The 17,269-nt window shown below is 48.9% G+C and overlaps 1 protein-coding gene across 3 annotated transcripts in view; it reads right to left on the bottom strand.

Moving 5' to 3' along the window:
* LOC142464911 (catechol O-methyltransferase-like) overlaps window positions 1–17,269 on the bottom strand; it is a 38,569-nt gene that overhangs the window by 16,254 nt on the left and 5,046 nt on the right. The window contains exon 1 of one of the 3 annotated variants that reach the window (XM_075568568.1): window positions 1,664–1,813. The exons of the other annotated variants lie outside the window; for them this stretch is intronic. The gene's annotated coding sequence lies outside the window, so the exon portion shown is untranslated. Of the gene's footprint in view, window positions 1–1,663; window positions 1,814–17,269 lie in introns of those variants that run through there. 3 annotated transcript variants of the gene reach the window in all.

The following is a 17,269-nucleotide window of genomic DNA, read 5'->3' as shown; positions in this document are numbered from 1 at the left end:
CTGCTGCTTTGCACTGTACCTGCCCTGCTGCTTTGCACTGTACCTGCTGCTTTGCACTGTACATGCCCTGCTGCTTTGCACTGTACCTGCTCTGCTGCTTTGCACTGTACCTGCCCTGCTGCTTTGCACTGTACCTGCTGCTTTGCACTGTACCTGTCCTGCTGCTTTGCACTGTACCTGCTGCTTTGCACTGTACCTGCCCTGCTGCTTTGCACTGTACCTGCACTGCTGCTTTGCACTGTACCTGCACTGCTGCTTTGCACTGTACCTGCTGCTCTGCACTGTACATGCCCTGCTGCTTTGCACTGTAGCTGCACTGCTGCTTTGCACTGTACCTGCACTGCTGCTTTGCACTGTACCTGCTGCTCTGCACTGTACCTGCTGCTTTGCACTGTACCTGCTGCTTTGCACTGTACCTGCTCTGCTGCTTTGCACTGTACCTGCCCTGCTGCTTTGCACTGTACCTGCTGCTTTGCACTGTACCTGCACTGCTGCTTTGCACTGTACTTGCTGCTTTGCACTGTACCTGCTGCTTTGTACTGTACCTGCACTGCTGCTTTGCACTGTACTTGCTGCTTTGCACTGTACCTGCTGCTTTGCACTGTACCTGCCCTGCTGCTTTGCACTGTACCTGCTGCTTTGCACTGTACCTGCTACTTTGCACTGTACCTGCCCTCCTGCTTTGCACTGTACCTGCCCTGCTGCTTTGCACTGTATTTGCTACTTTGCACTGTACCTGCCCTCCTGCTTTGCACTGTACTTGCCCTGCTTTGCACTGTACCTGCCCTGCTGCTTTGCACTGTACCTGCCCTGCTGCTTTGCACTGTACCTGCCACTTTGCACTGTACCTGCCCTGCTGCTTTGCACTGTACCTGCCCTGCTTTGCACTGTACCTGCTGCTTTGCACTGTACCTGCCCTCCTGCTTTGCACTGTACCTGCCCTGCTGCTTTGCACTGTACCTGCCCTGCTGCTTTGCACTGTACCTGCCCTGCTTTGCACTGTACCTGCTGCTTTGCACTGTACCTGCCCTCCTGCTTTGCACTGTACCTGCCCTGCTGCTTTGCACTGTACCTGCCCTGCTGCTTTGCACTGTACCTGCCCTGTTGCTTTGCACTGTACCTGCCCTGTTGCTTTGCACTGTACCTGCCCTGCTGCTTTGCACTGTACCTGCCCTGCTGCTTTGCACTGTACCTGCCCTCCTGCTTTGCACTGTACCTGCCCTGCTGCTTTGCACTGTACCTGCCCTGCTGCTTTGCACTGTACCTGCTGCTTTGCACTGTACCTGCCCTCCTGCTTTGCACTGTACCTGCCCTGCTGCTTTGCACTGTACCTGCCCTGCTTTGCACTGTACCTGCTGCTTTGCACTGTACCTGCCCTCCTGCTTTGCACTGTACCTGCCCTCCTGCTTTGCACTGTACCTGCCCTGCTGCTTTGCACTGTACCTGCCCTGCTGCTTTGCACTGTACCTGCCCTGCTTTGCACTGTACCTGCTGCTTTGCACTGTACCTGCCCTCCTGCTTTGCACTGTACCTGCCCTGCTGCTTTGCACTGTACCTGCCCTGCATACACTCACCAGAATAACATTTTCTTTTCTGCTTTTTCTTTCTGTGCCCTGTGAAATGACTGAAAAAGCTGCACAAACCCCCCTTCCCAAATCCATACCTTATCTCAGGCAGGGAGCTTCCCACTCAGTGTCAGCACAGCTCCAAAAGATGTGGATTTTATGCAGTGTGTGAGTTGCAGCTTCCAATCACATTTCATCACATTTTATTTCCAGCTCTGTTCCCAGCACAGAGACACAAAACTCTCCGAGGAAGCAGCCCCCAGCTCCCTGCTCATGGATCCCCTCCCAGCAGCTACTTCCAGTTACAATGCTGCAGGAGGTTGTATCCGTGCTGTGTAAGATGTTTACATGTTTTTCTTAGGGCAGGGAAATGAGACAAATACTAATTAAGCAGCCTTTTAAAGGTGCTCTGCCTGCCTCTCACTATTTCACTATAATGCAGCATGTTTTCATTCTGGAGGGAAACAAATGTTATAGTTTTGCGGCTGATCTTCCCAAATCTAACCTAAAATATGTTGCCAGACCAATGAAAATGACAACAGAAAAAGAATATGCCTATCCTCCGAGCCACCCTGCAAATCTAATATCTAACGCAGAGCAATGTGCTTCTCTTTTTTTTTTTTTAACTTAAATTTTTATTGGGTTTTACAGAGCATACAATGTGACACATTCCATTGTTAGGTATCGCAGTACCCATACTAATGCTGCCCCCATCCCCGCGTTGCGCTGGGACGGAGCAACATTTTTCATCCTTTACCAACTACATTTAATCACAGGACTTGACAAACCTGACCTACATGACTCGGACAAGACAACAACACAAGAAGGGGAGGGGGGGGGCAGGGCGAGACGGCCTTGAACTTGTTACATGAGTGTTGCATCCTTGGTGGCATCGTTTGACTATATCCTTCCTAGAGATAGAGACTTAGCTGCCCTGTCATCCTAACTCGGGGTGTATCCTACCTGTCTCCTAAACGATAGTGCCTGAGTCTTGCCCCGTCATCGGAGAACGCATTCAATGCTATTAATGCAGGATTGTGTCGGCCTCTACCCCTGGGATGTCTGTTTGGGCAATCCATGGCGCCCATACTTTTAGGAAATTTGAGCCAGAGTCATTGACCCAACTAGTCAACTGTTCCATCTGGCAAACGTGCCAAATTGTATTCCGAATTCTGGGGATAATTGGAATTTCATTTGGTTTCCCTACTGCTGCGATCTCGCATCGGGTGGCGGTTGCGAAATGCGCAACCAGCTTGTGTGCCGCTTTTGGCAATCCCTGGGTCCGCCTGCCCAAGAGGAACAGCCACGGATCCAGGGGGATCTCCAAGTTGAGAATCCTCTGTAACCATTCCCTAATGTTTTCCCAAATCGGGACCACCCTCGGGCAGGACCACAGCATGTGTTTTAAGTCCGCTGCTTCCCCGCACTGCTTTGGGCAGAGCGGCGAATATCCTTTAACAAATTTTGATAGTTTTAATGGGGTGTGATACCAACGCATGAGGACCTTATATGCGTTCTCCTTTAACGTGGCACAGACTGAGCTGTTGGCTGCAGCCTGAAGGATATGATCCCAGTCTTCGTCTTCTAGTGTCTCCCCTAAGTCCGTCTCCCACCTCGTCATGTAGTTGAGTCGGGGTTCGTCAGTCTTCCCAGGACAGATCACTTCCATGTACATCCTAGAGGTCAGTCCCCGTGTGTCCGTTCCTCTGGAGCACATCTGCTCGAAATTCGTTCTTGATGGTCGAATTGGGAATTTATTGTAAAAAGCTCTGATCTGGAGGTATCTAAATAATTCCGTGTTTGGTACTCCTTTTTCTGATTTGATTTGCGCAAATGTTTTAATAAATTTCATCCCCTCCAGATCTTTGAGTCGTTTATAACCCGACTGAGTCCAGATTAGAAAGTTATTACTAAGCATCCCAGGAGCAAAATCTGGATTCTTGAGTAATGGGGTCATCAGGGATTGTTTGGTGGTAAGCTTATGTCTAAATTTGGTATTCCCCCATACCGCCAGAGTTCGCCACGGCCTGTAGCCGCATCCTTATTGTGTTTACACAGCGTTTGGGAAGCCAGATTAAATCGTGCAGCTCAACTGGTGCACAGCAGTCTCTCTCCAGCGCCACCCATCTCCGCAGGGACGGGTCTGCGTGCCACTGGACAATTTGGCTAATTGGGCTGCCTTGTAATATGCCAACAAGCAAGGTACCGCTAATCCCCCTTTTGTGACTGGCCTTTTTAAAATGCCTTTCGCAATTCGCGGGCTTTTATTGTTCCAAATAAAATTAAATATTCGGGACTGTAAGGAGAGGACATCAGCGTGCACTAAAGGCATTGGTAGGGTCTGGAATAGATAGAGCACCCTCGGGAGGAGGTTCATTTTAATACTATGAATTCTCCAGAACCATGAAATACCAAATCCGGCCCATACTCTGAGATCCTCCCTCAGAGTCCTAAACAGTTTCGGGTAATTTGCTTTATAGAGTGAGTTATAATCTTTGGTAATGTACACCCCAATATATTTGATAGAGGAGGCTTGCCATTTGAAATTAAAGTTTATTTCTATTCATTTTTCTACCGGGCGTTGTAGATTTATGTTGAGGGCTTCTGATTTGGTCTGATTGATTTTGAACCCGGAAATTTGATTTAATTTCCCCAAAATCTCAAAGACATTGGGCAGGGAGGTGAGGGGTTTAGACAGTGTCAGGATCACATCATCCGCATACAGCGCCACTTTATGGGCTTGATCCTTTACCTCTATCCCTGCGATATCGGGGCTTAGACGAATATGCGCCGCTAGAGGTTCGATACACAGGGCGAATAACAGCGGGGACAGGGGGCACCCCTGTCTTGTCCCGCTACAGATATTGAATTGTACAGAGGGGAAGCCCTGGTGTCGCACCCTAGCTGTAGGGCCGTTGTATAATGCCATGATGGCTTCGAGAATCCGTCCTTCAAAGCCAAATGCTCTCAATGCCTCCTTCAAGTAGGGCCAATCTATTCTATCGAAGGCCTTCTCCGCATCCAGACTCAATACCATTGACGGGATATTGCGTTTCTTGGCCAAATCAATCAAATCTATTATCCATCTGGTATTGTCTGCTGCTTGCCTGCCTCCGATAATCCCTACCTGATCCGGGTGTATTAATCTGGGAAGGACGATACCCACCCTGTTGGCTAATAGTTTAGAGAAGATTTTTACATCAGAATTAATCAGGGAGATGGGCCGGTAGCCCTTACAGTCTGCTGGGTCCTTACCAGTCTTATGGATCAGTGAGATGGAAGCTTGGAGCATCTGAGTTGGGAAGGAGACCCCTTGCGAGAATTACATTAAATAATTTCAATAGTTGGGGGGGCTAGGGTTTTCAGGTATTTTTTATAATATAAATTTGAGAAGCCATCTGGACCTGGAGCCTTGGCCGGCTTAAGTGCTTTTATTACCTCAGCTAGTTCCTCTAGGGTAAAGTCCCCCTGTAGCGCTTCTCTCTCTCCTCTGCTCAATTTGGGTAGTCGTGCCTCATTTAGACAATCTTTTAGTCTCTCTCCTGTTTGTTGTGTGTGGCTGACCTTATCTCCATCGTAGAGAGTTTCATAGTATCGTTTAAATTCCTCCACGATCAATCTAGGATTGGAGGTAAGGTCCCCCCCCCTGGGTTCGAATTGATGAGATACAGTAATTTGGAAGCCTATTGCGTAGCTTGTTGGCAAGTAAGGTATCTGGCTTGTTGGCTTTTTCATAGAACTTACGCTTAGACCAGGCCAACTCCCTTTCGACCTGGGAGGTCAGCAACAGATTGAGTTTAATTTTAGTGTCCGAGATCTCCTTCAGGATATCATCCTGTTTATTGGCTATGTGGAGTGCTGAGAGTTGTGCTAGTCTCTCCCGCAGCTCTTTTATCTTAGCCTCCTTTTCTCTCTTTTTTTTAGCGGCCAGATTCATCAGAATCCCTCTCATGGTCGCCTTATGGGCTTCCCAGAGTGTCGAGTGTGAAGAGACACTCCCCTCATTGATTTCGAAGTATTCCTTCAGTTTATCCCCTATCTCCCGCTCGGTTATCGGGTTTTTAAGTAGGAGCTCGTTTAGTTTCCAGTTCGCTCCGGGTCTGTCCAGCGAACTTAGTGTGCACCGCAGCTCTATAGGTGCGTGGTCTGACCAAGAGATGTCATGAATCCCTGTTCGGGAGACCACCGGGACCACCCTGTTTGATATCAGGAAGTAATCTATCCTGCTGTATCTGTTATGGGGGTGAGAAAAGAAAGTATATTCTCTCGCGGTAGGGTGCTGCTCCCTCCAGATGTCCACTAATTGGCACTCCCTCATCCCCTGGGTGATTGTTAGTATGTCCTGTTTCTGTGGTTGGCTAGTCCCCGTGCATCTGTCCAAGTCTGGGTCTAGCGTTCTATTGAGGTCCCCCGCTAACAGAATACTGCCTTGTGCTTTGCTGTGTAACAAATTAAAAAATTGTACGAAGAACTCTGGGGCGTCTTCACAAGGAGCGTACACTGAGGCTAACGTTAGCAGTTGACCCTGTATAGTCCCTATTATTATGATGTACCTACCATCTGTGTCTGCGTAGGTCTTGTATTAGAATTGCCACTCCTCTTTTTTTAACAGGCGCCGAGGCCAGATATGTCCTGTAATGTTTATCTAAGTATTTGGGGTGATTATTTTGGGAAAAATGTGTCTCTTGTAGGAAGACGATATCAGGCCTTTTTGCGGATATAATCCTTGAATGCAATTTTTCTTTTAATAGGGTTACTGAAGCCTTTCACGTTGTGTGAGATGACTGTTATTTCCTTACTCATTTGTTGGGTGTTTGTGAGCTGCTGCCGCGGTGTACCTTAACTGTTTGTCTGTGGGTTTCTCTGCAGCGAGGAGGCTCCAACCGTCGTCGCTCAGTTCGGGCATCCTTAGCCTGAGTAGGGTTAGGGCTGGGGGGGTACAAAAGGAAAGACAAACACATAACCACATAGTTAACACATTTATACTGTCCTCGGGGCCTTGGCCCAGCCAACTAGGGACCGAGTTCATCGCCTTTGGGTGCCGGAGGGCCAGGGCGGGGCACCACTCTCCTCAAACCACCCCCCCCCCCAAAGGACTTCGTCAGAGCCGTGGGTATGAACGTCACCCGGCTCAGGCTTGAGGCCCATGCGGACCGCGTCTCTGTCTTGATACCCCTGCCCCGCCACTAACACATGCAAACTCAAAAAACCTATGTTAACTGTATCGCCATTTATTTCCGCTATCTCTACGTTTAACGCAACCTCCCCATTAACTGTAGACATTGCCTACCCCTCTCTCCCTTTTGCTGAGACTTAGTGCCCCCCTGGGCTCTCTGTGAATCCCAGCTATGATGTCGGCCGCATCCACTCAAATATACTATTAGTGCCCCTTCCGCGTCTTGTACCTGCCTAATTCCCGGCTTGGGGTAACCGTTTTCATTTCAGCTGCCCCTCCACCTTCCTTCTGCACCTTCTGTTCTCTCTCCTAGTTGTACCTCTAACTTTTGCGCGCCTATCTACGTACTACTCCCCAACCCCACACTCCTCTCTCTCTCCTCACTTGCTGCTTCTACCCTACTAATTCCTATCACTTACTACCTCTGTCTTCACTCAACTTCCTTGTTCCCCGTCTAATCCTGCTGCTCCCGCCCACCACGCCGTCTATCTTTCCGTAACCTCCTCCTCCTTCGTAACTTCCCCCTCCTTCTCTTACCTACCTAGCCTGACTCACCTTCCTCTTCCTAACTTCCTCTAACTATCTATATAAAACTTCCCCCGTCCCTCTCAAGCCTAACTTATCGTACCTTTTCCTCCTTTTACAAAACTACTTCCCTTAGCCATGCCACCTTCCTACCTCGAACCTTCTCCCTCACCTGCCTATGATCCTACTCCACTTCCACCTCTCTATTGCTTTCCCGCTGATCTCATACCCCTCTTACCTAGTTCTAACTAACTGCTATACTACTGCGTCCCTTCCCTATACCCCCCTCCGCTCCTCCCGCTCTCTTTATTTTCCTCTGCGCTGGCTGCCGCCGGGGTGCATGGGGCTGCCACCTCTGCCATTATCGCTGCCCCTTGGTTGCAGTCCCGCTGTGTCTCCGGCTGCAGCACACGTCCTCCGTGCTCCCCGTCCGCCGGAACTGCGATCACTCGATGTTGTTTCCGCCTCCTCCAAGATGGCCGCTCACGCTCCGTCTCCTGACGTCACCGGATGTCCGGTCTCCGCCATTTTGGACCTCATTTCGCGCCAGACTGAAGGGAAGCGCGCGCTCTCCTCCTTTGCTCCTTGGATATCCGGGGTTTGCGTTCCAACATGCGACTCCATCAGCCTCGTGGCAGCCGCCATCTTCGGATTCGGGGCCTCCGGCACGTAGCCTTCTTCCTTACAGCGTCCGGGTGGGCAAACCGTTCACCCTCTCCTCTCGCCACTGTGGGGGTTCTTCAGCCTCTAGTGTGATGGCAACTTTAAGCGTCTGTTGGGGGAGTGTAACAACTTGGGTAACTGGGAGACTTTGGAACTGAAAACTCCACTACCTCACCCCCTCACCCTCAGTCTTTGTCAGCGCCAGGTTTAGGGGAGCGTCCCGCTGTGGACCAGGTGGGGTCTGGGGCTTCCACTGCATCGGCCGCCATGGTGGGGTTCTTTTTCAATCCCAGCTTTTGGAAGAAGGCGTCCTCTTCCTCCAGTTCCCACATAGAGACTGGCCTCCCATTCCGGACCACCAGTAGACCGAATGGGAAGGTCCAGCGGTACCGGACGGCTTTATCCCGCAATATCTTTGTGATAGGGATTAGGTTCCTACGTCTTAGCAGCGTAGTTGGGGACAGATCTTGAAAAATTAGGAGGCGAGCCCCCTCGAAGTCAATTGCTGGGCTGGCTCGTGTTTTGCGGAGCACAGCCTCTCTAGTGCCATAATAATGCAGTCGCACTATTATATCCCGAGGTTGTTCAGATTGTAGGGGCCTCGACCGCAGCGCCCGGTGGCAGCGGTCCATTTCCAGCCTTTCCTTCGGTATCTCCGGCAGCAGGGACTCAAGCCAACGCAGCACATATTCCTCGCAATCTACCTCCGTCTCGGGGACCCCTCTGATGCGCACATTATTCCGCCGATCTCTATTTTCCGCGTCTTCTTGGAGTTCCCTTATCTCATTAATCCGATGTTGGAGATCGGTAGATTTTTTTCTCAATTTTCTTCGTGGCTCTAGTAGCGAGGTCCAGCTGCTTCTCAATGTGGCCGGTCCGCTCCCCCAGGGATCCCACCTCTTTCTTTAACTCCTTTATATCTGCTTGTAGCAGCGTTTTTAAGTCCGTATAGAGGCGATTAAAGTCCCGGACGCTAACCGGCATCAGTTCGGGGTTGTCACTCTCCTCTTCTTCCCCGTCGTGTTCTGTGTCAGATCCTTGATTTGAGAGCGGCGCCATTGCAGGGCCCGGTTTGCTCCTCCTGGAACTGCCGAAGTACTCCGGTAACCCTTTTTTCTTCGGGGTTTTCGTTAGTTTCTTTGACATCCTCCCGTATTGTTATGCTTGTGGTGCACTTTCCGGGCTTTTACGTCTGCTTTAAAAGGTTTTTTTATTATATTGTTCCGTAGCAGGGCACAGTGCTCTCAGTCTAGACAACCATGCTCTTTGCCTCCGCGCATGCGCCTCACCTCAATGTGCTTCTCTTTAATAAAAAAGCAACGCGCTGTAATAACATCCAAGGGGAGATTGCAACAAACATGAATATCTGCTTTATTTTGTATTTTTATCCCGTTCCTAGGGAGAAAAGAACGACGTGAAGTTTTTATTCGATTCGCGGTTCCTGACTTGGCGAAACTGTTCGTGTTTGTTATCCGTCGCCCATATAAATATCCGGAGCCTGCTGCCCAAACTGGATGAACTAATGGCATGGTGCCTTATGCACAAACCCAAAGCCATCGTTCTCACAGAAACATGGCTAACCCCTAAAATACCCCGATGCAAATATCGCCATTCAGGGATACTCCATTTCTAGGAGAGACAGGTCAAAGAGAGGAGGAGGGGTGTTATTTTATATTGCAGACACCTTACAATTTAACAAAAAAGTAATAGTGCGCAAAACTAAATCGTGACGTGATAAGTGAAGGATATGTGAAATAAATAAATAAATAACTTAACCTAGGATTGAGCGTCTGCAGCTGTGATGGAATGGGGGGGCTCAGGATCCCCCTGGAGCTAGCAAATGGATACGCAGCATCACTCCTGCAAGGACACCTATTCTGGTCTCCGGAGGCGTTGGGTAAAATATCCCGAAACTGCTCGTTATTATTGTATTTGATGTACGCACATTACTCACCCATTTATTATATATGTCAATAATATTTTGTAATGCACTATGAGCGTTGTGCGCTGTGTCTTTTTTGTATCCACCTTACAATTTAAACTGCTAAACTCCCCTCCCCCCAAGTCCACCCTCTTTTTAAATCCTAGTTGGCAAAATCTGCTTCCCCTTTTCTAAGCCCGTTCTTATTGCTGGCATCTACCGCACTACAATTGGCTCAACCCTAAAAACAAGAAAATCCAGATACAAATCAAGTCACTTAACCTAACACAACTAATTTCCCAACCCACACGGACAAACCTGAAATCTCACAACCATTCCTTGCTAGACTGGATTCTCTCCTCTAGTCCCAGCAGAATCCAATCCTCCGGCACCTTCCTGACATTTTCAGTGACCATGCAATAGCGTACTGTGTAAGGAAAATCAGATCACCCCAATCAAGCCCTAAAGTTCTCCTCACTAGAACATTTAGAAACTTTAACCCACAACAGTTTCTGTCTGATCTTAACAGCTGCCCTTGGTACAGAATCAACTTAATTCCCGACACCGATTCGACTATTTCCAATCCGAGTTCTTAAAACTCTGCGATACCGATGCTCCGCAACACTGAATAAGAGTACGGGGGCCCACCTTCCATGGGTAACAACCGACCTTATATCGCTCTACCATCTACGGGATGCCTTGTGGAAAAGCTAAAAAGTAACTGGCACTACCAAGGATCTTAATAACTACAGATGCCTGCGGAACGTGTGCACAAGGCAAACAAAGCACGCAAAAGCACAATACTACTCTGACAATCTTCATCAGAATATATCAAACCCAGCTAACTTCTTCTGGAAGGTTATCAACAATATAAACCAAAAAATAGTACCAGCACTCTCTGTCTCACAGCTACAGATATAAGCGAATACCAGTGTAGGGAATATGAATAATTTAATGACACTAATAATAAACTGAAAATATAGCAACAATAGCCAATACGCCAATGCAAGAATAAATATCACCATAGAGGAAATCAAAAATAAAGGGGGTAGAGGGGAAAGAAGGAGAAGGGGAAAAAAAACACAAAAGAAAAGCAAAAAATCACAAAAATGGAAAAAGGAAAGCAAACTAGGGGGGCGACGTTTCGAGGGGTGACCTCTTCATCTGGCCCATTCCCCCTGGTCCCAAGGTACTTCCCTAAGCCTTCCCTCCCCACTGTCAAATAATCCCACGCTCAGCTAATGATATAAATCTAAAGTCTAAAGAGGGCAAATCACATAAGCAGATATCAAATATCAAACAATAAATGTAAATACAAGAATATTGTAAAAGACACAGAACATATGCAGATATCCGATGTCTATCAGTGAACAAGTATAAGCAAACCCTCTTCCTGGTGCGCGACAAGGACATTCAATCAACCAACCTCTGGGGACCCCTCGTTTCCTGAATTACAAGCGGTTCCCCCCACTGGTTGTGGGATGTGCTGGCCGATACCAAGTTGCAGCATGAAGATGCCGTTGCGACTTTCTGACCACTGACCTCTGACCCCGCGGCATTATTTGTTATTTTGTTTACATTAAATACAACAAATGTAAAGTCTGTTTTACCAGCAAACGGGGGCTTCGTGGCGGTCAGGGCATCACAGCTGAGCGCCACAGGACCCCCTAAAGTAAAAAATACAAGACTTTTTGGGGGAGGGTATTTCCTTCAGCCCTATGTGGCTAAACTCCCCTCCAATTTAAGGGACTCCATCTCAGTACTGAATTTGCTACAGGACTTTTCAAAATTGCAAAACTTTTATTTCAATTTTTATATGTATTTTTATTTAAAAGTGTTTTTCATTTAAGTTTGTTTTTTGTTCAAATTATGTTTTTTAACCTCCTTTTTCTTTTCCATTCTAGCTATTCCCGTTTAGCACATTGAATATGCTATTTAGGGTTTTTATTTAATGTTTTTGGTTTGAATAAAGATTGTATGTTGAGATTGTTGCCTGACACGGCACAGTGGGTAAGATTATGGGGTTATTGACTCCTCCCCGCTCCTCCTGGATTGGCTGGAGGACTCGAGCCGTGGGCCAATCAGGTTTGAGCGTGGGGTATTTCAATGCCTTACAAACTAGTACATGTTATTCCCTGATGAAGAAACCTTATGGTTTCGAAACGCGTTGGAAAGAACTTTTGATGTGATATCTCAGTTGGACATTTCATCCTACTTTATTGCTGGTTCGAATCCCCAACTGGTGAGAAAATCGCGACGTGAGTTGCGGTGTCGCCGCAGAGTGACGTCACAGATCTGGAGACGGAGAATCGGAGGGCTGCAAGTGTGCAGCAAACCACTGTGAGTGACTATTCTCACCAACGGAATCCTCGCCTTCGTTAACGAGTCTGCTGGGACATCCACCCACACTAGTAGGACTATTGAGGAAACTGCTGACATTGTTCACGGATCGAAAGACCCAGAGGCATCAAGCTGTATAACATCTGACGATATCCTGCTTGGAGATCCGGTTGGCGCATGGGTAACATTAACCCCTGACATGCTGTTTTTTTTCCACTTTGATGTACAGCAGGGCCCCGCTTCTCGGCGCCCCGCTTTTTGGCGGTGGGTGGTTGCGCCCGGCGCGCATGCGCAGACCGTTGTCTGCGCGCGCATACCGTAGTTTGCGCGTGCAGACAATAGGCCGCGCATGCGCAGAACGGCGAAAATGCCGTTCTGTGCATGCAAAATCACTGAAAATCGCCGGATCCGCTTTCCGGCGATTTTCATTATACGGCAGGCCCCTGGAACGGAACCCGCCGTATTCCCGGGTATTATGTACGCATAATACTCACCTGTACTGTTTAATCTGAATAATATTTCTTTTAATGCACTATGAGCGTTGTGCGCTGTGTTTTTGTGTTTTCTGTCTAGCTTCAGGGGGTGTTTTGAGCCACCCCTGTTTCCACGGCTGCAGACGCTCCAATTTCAGTGTTCACAAGGTCACGTAATATACATTTTTTATTATCATCGCTTTATTATCACAATACACACTTGGTTGATTGTAGCTGCGCACTTTATTCACTTTGTTTCCCGTATCTCCTGAGATGTACATGCTGCAGTGTGAAGCAAAACTAAGCATGACCGAGTGTCTCCCAGGACAGAAACCAATAAAGTATCCATTCAATCGCAATCATAACAGTGTCTGGCCTACTCACTATAGGAAAGGGCCCTTGTCTGTTACTACCCGGGGTTCGAGAGGTGAGGGAGAGGGAGGAGGGGAGGGGGGGGCGGATGGGGGAAGACCCTAAACATTAAAGACGACAATGATCTGAAATGTAACTTTACTAAGAGGTGAATTTGAAGCAAACCCTGCTCCTATTTACCGGTATGCTACTCCTCCTTCCAACGTCACAGTGCAAAGCCAGTATAACCAGCCAAATGTGGGTAGGGTTACTGGCTCTGCACTTCTGTAACCCCGGCTGTGCTGGAAAGCTGTGCAATCCGGCAGGCATGAGCTTATAGGGCGCGTTTCCCAGAATACCTGGCTGCAGTGGAAGCGCTGTGTTCTAAGGCCGGGTCCATGGTCAAAAAGACAATGCAGACCCGCGCTAAGCCAGCACACTTACCCCCTGCATCAGATATGCTGACACGCGCTGAGGGGAGCGGAGGGCCGGCAAACAGCCAATGGCACCCCGTCACGTCAGCGCCGTGATGGGGCGCACTTGCCCCGCCTCCCGCCCCAATTACCACCCGCCTCCCAAGCGCGCTCGCTGCCTCGCCTGCCAGGACTCCTATAAGCTCCTGCTTGAGCAGGCGGGCCTGAGCAGCAGCGCGGAGGAGCGCGGCTGGAGGCACCATGTCCGAGGCCTAAGAGATAATGGGGAACGGCAGGGTTGCAGAAGACCTGTCTGAGACATGTGAATGTGCTCACAAGAGGTATTTTTTATTCTTTTTCTTTGGAATTGCATTAAATAGACTCCGATATGCTTCTAACCCCTCGAGCGCTCAGAGACCCAGGGGCCCAGATCCACCAAACGGTGCTCAGCATTAGCAATCATATGAATGGGAGTAAAGGCGTGCTTAGCACCATTTGGTGGAGCTGGCCATGGATGGGTAACCAAATGCACAGAGCCAAGTCCCCTCGTGTGTATGGTGACAGGTGGGGCAAGAAAAAGCAACACAGGGCACTAGGGATTTTCATATCTATTTATTAAGCCAAATAGCTGTGCGACGTTTCGACCCACATTATGCGTTCAAGTGCCACTTATCGCTTGAGAAAGACCTATGTGGGTCGAAACGTCGCACAGCTATTTGGCTTAATAAATAGGTTAGAAAATCAATAGTGCCCCGTGTTGCTTTTTCTCACCTTGTATACTGGATTACTCACAGGCCATCCCTGACCACAGGAGCTGCATTACTGATGTCATGCAGGTTATTTTGCATGGACAGTTGGGTTAGAGAGCATGAATAATGTTGGATTGGCTTGTAACTGCTGGAAAGGAAGAGGATTCGGCATTACCATCTCGCTGCATTAAGAAGGGGCCCTGGGAGGCACGGCGGGAGGAACATTCCTTCAGCTAAAATTCCTTGGTGTTTCTGATTTTATTGTTGTTATGCACGAAACACGCGGCTGTGTGCCACATGGTTCTATCCTGCTTGTAGTATGTGTGTGTGGGTAGTACCCACTGCGTGGGTGAATCAGACACCACTGTGCATTACCATTTCATCCAGTTACAGGTAGAGCGCACACACACACACAGTCTCTCTCGGAATTTCTGTGCTGGGGCCCAGTCGATGCAGGGGTAGCTGAGCCCAGCACACAATCCCTGCATTGTTCAAAGGGGGGGGGGGGGGAGGAGAGAAGAGGGGGAGAGAGAGAGGGGAGGGGGAAAGAGGGGGAGATATAGAGAGGGGGTGAGAGAGGGGGAAGGGGTGGGAAGAGGCAACCGAGAGGGGGAGGGAAGGGTGAAGGGAGATGGTGAAGAGAGGGGAAGGGAGAGGTGGTGGAGAGAGGGGACAGAAACAGGAAGGGAGAGGGGACAGAGAGGGGAAGGGTGAGGGGGACACGGAAGGGAGTTGGGTGGAGAGAGAGAGAGGGGAGAGACAGGGGGAGAGAGGCGGGAATGGAGGGGGGAGGGTTGAAGAGGGAATGGGGGTGAGAACAGGGAATGGTGGGGGGAGGGAGAGAGGGAGGCCAAAGTATTGAACTAAGTGACCCATATCTATGAAGAAAGAATATAGAAAAAATACATTATAATGTACAAAATAATTTGTCATATTGGATGTAGCGTCGGGGCTTTTTTGTCTTTTGAGAGAGAGAGAGATATATATATATATATATATATATATATATCTATCTATATATTTCTCAAACCGTCGTATGTGTGTTTGCATTTCTGGCCTGTCCCTAGGGGCAATCACATTGGACCTTTGGTCCGTCACTCTGCTTCAGGCCAATGAGATGGCTCCCTTGGCCCACCCGCCCCCGCACACCTCTCATTGGCCTGAGGCGGAGTGACGGGCCAAAGGTCACACACACACCTACCTCCCGCCCAGGTAAGTCACACCACTGCGCTTCCCGCCTCAACTTATGGCACCAGTAACTCCCCTTTCCCCCCCCCCCCCCCCCCCCAACCCCCTCAAGGAGTTTAGAGGCAAAAGGCAGGAGGGAGACAGGTCGATAGTTAGAAAGACAGGTAGGGTCAAGCTTGCTGTTTTTAAGTAATGGTATGACTGTTGCATGTTTGAAGGAGGAAAAGGTACCAGAGTAGAGGGAGGAGTTAAAAATGTGTGAGCGTAGGGATTATAGTAGGAACAAAAGGTTTAAGGAGATTGGAGGGAATGGGGTCAAGAGAGCAAGTGGTAGAGGGAGAAGAGGAGATCAGCAGTGCCACATCCTCCTCTGTGACAGCAGAAAAAGAGTCATGGAAGGCAGTAGGAGAATTGGGAAGCGGTGTAGGATGGGAGGAGGAAAGGGGATGTTCTGACGTATGGATTCCACCTTTTTCTTAAAATAGTCAGCAAAGTCCTGGGGTGAGATAGCGGAAGAAGAAGACGCAGCTGAGGGTGGTTTGAGTAGAGAGTTAAAGACAAAAAAGTCAGCGTGGGTTAGATTTGTGCGTGTTGATTAGTAAATAAAAGTTCTTTTGTTTAGCCTGAGAGAGGGCAGAGTTGAAACAGGACAGCATAAATTTGTAGTGAAGGAAGTCTGTGAGAGTGGGAGATTTCCTCCAGAGGAACAGAGCATGCGCGTGTGGGTATTTAGCCAGGGCCTGGGGTTAGAAGGCCGAGGACGGCAGAGAGAAAGCGGGGCATGTAGATCGCGAGAGGAGGATAAAGCAGAGTTGTAGTTCCTGACCAGGTTGTCAGGGTCTGGAGCAGAACTGAGAGAGGAGAGGGAGGAGCGTAAAATGGACTCAAAGGCTGGTAGGTTAATAGAGTGCAGGTTTCTGCAGAAACGAGGGGTAGATGGAGATGGAGAAGGGGAGAAGCGAGAGAGAAAATGAGATGAGGTGAGGTCATAGAGAGGAAAGGGGGAAATGGAGAAATCAGAGAGAGAACATTTTTAGTGAAAACCAGATCTAGATAGTGGCCATCCTTGTGGGTGCTGGCTGCAGTCCACTGTTGAAGGCCAAAAGAAGAGGTTAGAGAGAGAAAGCAGGCAGGACAGGAGAGTAGAGAAGACAGTGTGGGCCTCAAAATGAGGGAAAAGCAAGAGAGGGGGGAATAGGACGGGTACAGTAACGGCAGAGAGAGGAGAGGAGGACCCCCACGCCTCCACCCCTGCCACCAGGGCACGGAGTGTGGGAGAAAAAAAGGCCACCATAAGAGAGGGCAGCTTCCAGAGCAGAGTCAGACTGAGTGAGACAGGTCTCAGTTATAGCAAATAGGAGCAGAGAGTGAGAGAGAGAGAGAAGTCATGGACAGAAAGTCACTTGTTAGAAAGGGAGCGAGCATTCGAAAGGGCACAGGAGAAAGGGAGAGAGGAGGGAGGGTGTCAGGGGATTGGTATGAGGTTGGAGGGGTCGACACCAGATTTGGCAGATGAGGGCGAGAGCATGTAGAAATAAGGCAGGGACCAGGATTGGGAGAGATATCCCCAGAAGCAAGAAGGAGAAGCATGGATAGAAAGAGAATTTGTGAGGAGGATTTGTAGGGGTGTGTTTTAATGCAGGGGATAAGCTGTGTAGTGACAGCGGGCGCAGGTAAGAAAGGAGTTCATGAGCACTGAGAAGTGGCGAAGAAAGGAGAGATGGAGATATATGAATAGAGTTGGCGACATAAGGCTGGTAGAAAGAAGTGCATCATTTGAAAAAAGTGAAGTCATAACAAATATGAATAGTAAAGGCGGCATCACAGAAATAGTTGTGCTGAGGTGTGCAGTCTGGGATAGATAATATCCTCCTTTCCAGCGTAGATCACATGCAGGAATCAGGA

Source organism: Ascaphus truei, chromosome 13 (assembly GCF_040206685.1).
Source record: "Ascaphus truei isolate aAscTru1 chromosome 13, aAscTru1.hap1, whole genome shotgun sequence".
Taxonomy (NCBI): Eukaryota; Metazoa; Chordata; class Amphibia; order Anura; family Ascaphidae; genus Ascaphus; species Ascaphus truei.
This window is presented reverse-complemented; position numbering and strand designations above follow the sequence as displayed.